Source organism: Arachis hypogaea, chromosome 16 (assembly GCF_003086295.3).
Source record: "Arachis hypogaea cultivar Tifrunner chromosome 16, arahy.Tifrunner.gnm2.J5K5, whole genome shotgun sequence".
NCBI lineage: Eukaryota > Viridiplantae > Streptophyta > Magnoliopsida > Fabales > Fabaceae > Arachis > Arachis hypogaea.
The window spans coordinates 114978702-114984875 of record NC_092051.1 but is presented as its reverse complement, the minus strand read 5'-3'; the positions used below and the strand labels follow the sequence as shown (position 1 = coordinate 114984875).

The 6174-nt window shown below is 40.2% G+C and overlaps 1 non-coding gene across 1 annotated transcript; it reads left to right on the top strand.

The window, feature by feature from the left end:
- Positions 1-1496: 1496 nt before the first annotated feature.
- On the top strand, positions 1497-1600 carry LOC112760392 (small nucleolar RNA R71). The gene has a single exon (XR_003180835.1). It is a non-coding gene; the product is annotated as a small nucleolar RNA R71 (small nucleolar RNA).
- Positions 1601-6174: the final 4574 nt, after the last annotated feature.

Genomic DNA, 6174 nt, shown 5'->3' with positions numbered 1-6174 from the left:
GGATGACAAAGTCTGTTGGGAGAAAGTATTTCCCAACCTTTAACAACACATTTTCTACCACCCCTATTGCTTGTTTTTGAGTTTTGTCAGCCAGCCTAATGACTACATCTGTGGCCATTATCTCATTGATCTGCAGCTTCTTTACCAGGGATAAGGGCATTAAGTTGATGCTTGCTCCCAAATCGCAGAGTGCTCTATCAAACATTGTTTCTCCTATGGCACAGGGGACATGAAAAATCCCTGGATCTTTTCTTTTTGTAGGCAACTGCAGTTGAATGAGGGCACTGCACTCCTTGTTCATCACTATAGTTTGGCCTCCCTTGAGTGAGCTTTTCCTGGGAAGCAGCTTCTTCATATACTTGATGTATACAGGCATTTGTTGGATAGTCTTGATGAACGGTATGTTCACATGCAGAGATGCAAACAAGTCAAGAAATCTTGAGTATATTCTCTTCTCCACAGTACCATTGAGCAGTTGGGGAAAAGGTGCATAGAGTCTCAGCAGCTCTTGTTTTGAGATTTCTGGTTCTTGGTAATCTTTTTCCCCCTTCTCTACTGGGGTATCTTCAGGTTGTTCTGACAGCTTGCTTGGCTTGTCCTCAGTCTCCTTATCACTTATAGTGAGCATCTTGCAATCTTCCCATCTTACTTTCTTTGTTTCCCCTCTCGGATTCTTCTCTGTTTCACTTGGAAATCCATCTGTGGATTTGGGAATTTGCTCAGAGAGATACCCCACTTGAGATTCCAATCTCTTGATTGTGTCTCCCTGGTTCTTGAAATTGGCTCACACTTCCTCCTTGAACACCTTGTTATCTTGAATTTCCTTGCCTATGCCTTTAAGTAGATTCTCAATCCTTGAGAGTCTGTCATCAAATGATTGTAAATCGGGATTAGAGGTGGAAGGATGAGGTGAGTTATTTTGGTTTTGATATGGATGTGAAGAGGTGTTGTTATGGGGGTGTTGATATGGTCTAGATGTGAAGTGTTGGTGGGCTGCATTGTTGGGATTTCGGCGTCTTTGATCAAGGCTTTGGTCTTGTTGATTTTCCCACCCAAAGTTTGGGTGATTCCTCTATCCAGGGTTGTAGGTCTTGGAGTATGGATCATGGTTTTGCCTAGGTGAATTCCCAATGTAGTTGGCTTGCTCCTGATTACCCTCTGCTTCTTCGTTCACTCCTTCTTAAGTGGTGGATGAAGTGGTGATTGCTGCCACTTGGTTCCTCTCCATCTTCTTGGTTAGGTCAGCCAGCTGCTGGGTAATGAGCTTGTTTTGAGCCAGCAGAGCATCTACATTGTTTAGCTCCATCACTCCTCTGGTGTTCCCTCTTTCGGAAGCATAGAAGTAGTCATTCTCTGCTACAGTTTCAATGACATCTATGGCTTCCTCAATGGTCTTCTTCTTGTTCAAAGATCCTCCGGATGAATGGTCTACCGCCTTCTTTGACTCATAAGATAGCCCTTCATAGAAAATGTGCAGCTGCACCCATTCGTTGAACATGTCAGGTGGGCACCTCCTTGTTAGGTCTTTAAACCTCTCCCATGCTTCATACAGAGTCTCACCATCTTGTTGCCTGAAAGTTTGGACCTCAGCTCTCAGCCTATTGATTCGTTGAGGGGGGTAAAATCTTGTTAAGAATTTGTTCATCACATCTTCCCAGGTTGTCAAGCTCTCTTTCGGGAAAGACTCCAGCCACTTGGCTGCCTTATCCTTGAGTGAGAATGGAAATAAGAGCAGTCTATAGGCGTCCAGATGAACACCATTAGACTTCACTGTGTCACATATTCTCAAGAAGGTGGTTAGATGTTGATTGGGGTCTTCTTGGACACTTCCTCCGAACGAACAGTTGTTCTGAACAAGGGTGATGAGTTGTGGCTTCAATTCAAAATTGTTGGCATGGATGGTTGGCTTTTGAATGCTACTTACACAGTTTCCTGGGTTTGGATTGATGTAAGAGCCTAAAACTCTTCTATCCTCCCCAGCATGATTAGCTCGACCTCTTCCGCCATGGTTGTGAGCTTCTTCTTCACAATGGTTTTCCATGTTTGGTTCAAAGTATTCCTCAAAGTATTCCTCCTCTTCCTCAGCACCAACTACACGTTTTTCTCTTGCCTTCCTTCTTAGTCTAAGAAAGGTTCTCTCAGGTTTAGAATCAAAGGAAGTTGAAGCCCCGCTTCTTCTCCCTGTCATACAACCAACAAGTACAAGCAAAGAGAATAGGTGCAGAAAGTATATCTGTTAGAATTACTGTTAGTGTGAGTGATGCAATATATCAAACAGTTAGTGGGTTAGTGAAATGAATGGTAAATAACAAGAAAAAAGTAGGGGGAAGGGAAGTAATTAACTAAAACAGAAAGTAAATGACTCAAACAGAAAATTAAATCAAACAAAAATAAAATGCTCAATCTAGTTATCCTCAAATTTAATCATTGTTGATGCACAATCAATCCCCGGTAACGGCGCCATAAACTTGATGCACGAAAAACTTGTCTCATAACAAATTTCCTTCGGCAAGTGTACGGAATTTGTCGTCAAGTAAAAACTCACAATAGAGTGAGGTCGAATCCCACAAGGATTGATTGATCAAGCAACTTTAATTAGAGGAATGTTCTAGTTGAGCGAATCAGAATTTTGGGTTGAGAGTTGCAGAAAATTAAATAGAAGAAAAGTAAATAACAGAAAAGTAAATGCTAGAATTAAAGAACTGAAAGTAAATGACTGAAAGTAAATTGCAGAATTGTAAATGAGAATGGGGAAATTGCTCATAAAAGTAAATAACAGAAACTAAAGAGAATGGGTAAGATCAGAAATGGGGAGTTCATTGGGCTCAGGAGATGTTGTATTCTCCGGATCAATTTCATTTTCATCTCTTCCTCAATCAATGCACTCATTGATCTCCTTGGCAATCTTAAGTGATCGAATTACAATTCCTTGTAATTCAATCTCTCAAATCTTGATCAATAGCCAATTCCTTGGTCAATTGCTCATGAGAAGAGATGAAGTATGGTCACTGATTATACCACATGCATTTCCCAAATCAAGTGTTGAGAGGATTATAGTCACTTATCCATCCAAACCCAATTTGGTCCAGCATGAGAAAGCATTTCTAGTATGATCTCTTCATTCCTCTTTCAAGGTTCAGAAGAGATCCAAGTATGAATAGCTTCTTTTCCAAGATAACTACCCAATTGGATGAAGATCGAAAGCTTTCAAGTAAAATCAAGAGAAAAGATAGAAGAAGAATAATGAAAACTAGTATTGATCCATCAAATTACAACAGAGCTCCCTAACCCAATGAAAGGGGTTTAGTTGTTCATAGCTCTAGAAAATGAAAACAAAGATGGAGAATATATAATGAAAACTAGAAGTGCAGAGTAAGTAAATACAGAGAGTAATTCTATGCCAAGAGGCTCCCTATAATTTCCAACTCTCAAAATAATTCAAAGCTACTCTTATATATACTACTCTTCTATTCTTCTAGTTGATTCTTCAAGTCTTGGGTATGGGCCTTTGGATCTTGAGTTTGAAGCAGTTCTCTTCTTCATTGGGCTTAGTTTTACTTGCAGAGAGAAAGTGTGAAGTGGGCAGAGACTTTAGCTCAGGACGTTAGTGGTGTTAACGTTTAAGTGGAAATGTGGGTTCGAGAACGTTAGTGACAAGCACCTTTTTCACTAACGTTCCTCACCAAAGTTAAGAGCCACGTTAACTTCATCGTTAGTGGCACAAACGTTGCCACTAACGTTTCCACTATGTCCTTCGCACACGTTATTGGGACTCAACTTTCCCAATAACGTTGAGAAGCCTCCCCCTTTCCTACGTTAGAGTCCACGTTAATTTAGTTAACGTGGCTCTTGTAACGTAGGCTTGCCAACCTTCGAGAACGTTAGTGACACTTAACATTGTCACTAACGTTCCAATGTGCCCCTTAGCTCCCACGTTAGAGTCCACGTTAACTAGGTTAACGTGGCTTCTAACGTGGCTGTGCTAGCCATCTCCAACGTTAGTGACAATGTTGAATATCACTAACGTTGGCTCATCATCCTTCTCCTTACGTTAACTTCCACGTTAACTAAGTTAACGTGGGAGTTAACGTGGCTCATTGTGGCTTGTGTTGGCTCCTTTCAACGTTAGTGACAATGTTTGGTGTCACTAACGTTGTCGACAACCTTTCTTCTTCACGTTAACTTCCACGTTAACTAGGTTAACGTGGGAGTTAACGTGGCTTCTTGGGGATAGTGTGTGTTCATCCAACGTTAGTGACAATGTTTGGTGTCACTAACGTTGTCGACCACCTAGTTTCTTCACGTTAGCTTCCATGTTAAGTAGGTTAACGTGGCTTCTTGTGACTTCGCCAACGTTAGTGAGAAAGTTGAATGATACTAATGTTGGCTTCTCCTTTTCTTCTTAACGTTAGAGGCCACGTTAACTACGTTAACGTGGTAACTAACGTGGCCACTTATGAGCTTGGTCCAACGTTAGTGATAATGTTAAGTGTCACTAACGTTGGCTCCATTTCCTTTCTTCCACGTTAGAGTTCACGTTAACTAAGTTAACGTGAACTCTAACGTGGGCAATGATGGCTTCGAGAGCATTATTGGCAATTACTTTTCTCATTAACTTTGCAAGTTACTCCCATTCCACGTTAGTGTTAACGTTAGTGCAACTAACGTAGCCACTAATGTGGTTCTTCTTAGCTTTCTTTGTCCTGAAATCAAGTAATAAAGTGCATCAAAGTTCTAGTCCAAGTCATGGGAAATGCAACATTCATTTTGTCATTAAATTCATGCAAAATCCTCATGAAATCATACAAAGTGCACAATGTATGCTTGAATCAAGATGTAAGTGAATATCTACCCAAAACTAGCTTATTTCCTAAGGAAATGCATGAAACTACCCTAAAAACAGTAAAGAAAAGGTCAGCGAAACTGGCCAAAATGCCCTGGCATCAAGTTCCTATGGATGCCAATCATTCTGAACTTCAAAGGATAAAATGAGATGCTAAAACTGTTCAGAAGCAAAAAGCTACTAGTCCCGCTCATCCCATTGTAACTAATCTTCATTGATATTTTTGAAATTTATTGTATTTTCTCTTCTTTTTATCCTATTTTATTTTTAGTTGCTTGGGGACAAGCAACAATTTAAGTTTGGTGTTGTGATTAGCGGATAATTTATACCCTTTTTGGCATTGTTTTTACATAGTTTTTAACATGTTTTAGTTACTTTTTATTATATTTTTAGTAGTTTTTATGGAAAAATCATATTTTTGGCCTTTACTATGAGTTTGTGTGTTTTTCTGTAATTTTAGGTATTTTCTGGCTGAAATTGAGGGACCTAAGCAAAAGTTTGATTCAGAGGCTGAGAAAGGACTGCAGATGCTGTTGGATTCTGACCGTCCTACACTCGAAGTGAATTTTCTGGAGCTAAAAAATCCCAATTGGCACGCTCTCAATTGCGTTGGAAAGTAGACATCTTGGGCTTTCCAGCAATGTATAATAGTCTATACTTTGCCTGAGATTTGATGGCCCAAACTGGCGTTCAAACACTAGCCATAGACCTTTTTCTAGTGTAAAACGCCAGAACTGGAGTTAAACACCCAAACTGGCATCCAAGCTGGCGTTTAACTTTAGAAAAGGCCTATGCACGTGTAAAGCTCAATGCTCAGCCCAAGCACACACCAAGTGGGCCCCGGAAGTGGATTTCTGCACTACCTGCACTTAGTTACTTATTTTCTGTAATCCTTAGTAACTAGTTTTAGTATAAATAGCACTTTTACTATTGTATTCGCAGCTTGAAACCTTTTATCTATCTTTCACTTTTATGTTACATTTGGGAGGCTGGCCACACGGCCATGCCTAGACCTTTTTCTCTTATGTATTTTCTACGGTGGAGTTTCTACACCTCATAATTTAAGGTGCGGAGCTCTGCTGTTCTTCATGAATTAATACAAGTACTATTGTTTTTCTTTCAATTCATGCTTACTTCTTCTCCAAGATATACTCTCGTACTTAATTCAGTTAAGTCAGAATAAAAGGGTGACCCGTGACAATCATCCACTATCTTCGTTACTCGCTTAGCCAAGATCCGCGTGCTTGACAATCACAAGCGGTCTACATGATGTTCAACGTAGTCATTAGACGACAGCCGGAGTATAATCTCTTGGGTCTCTAATCCAAGGA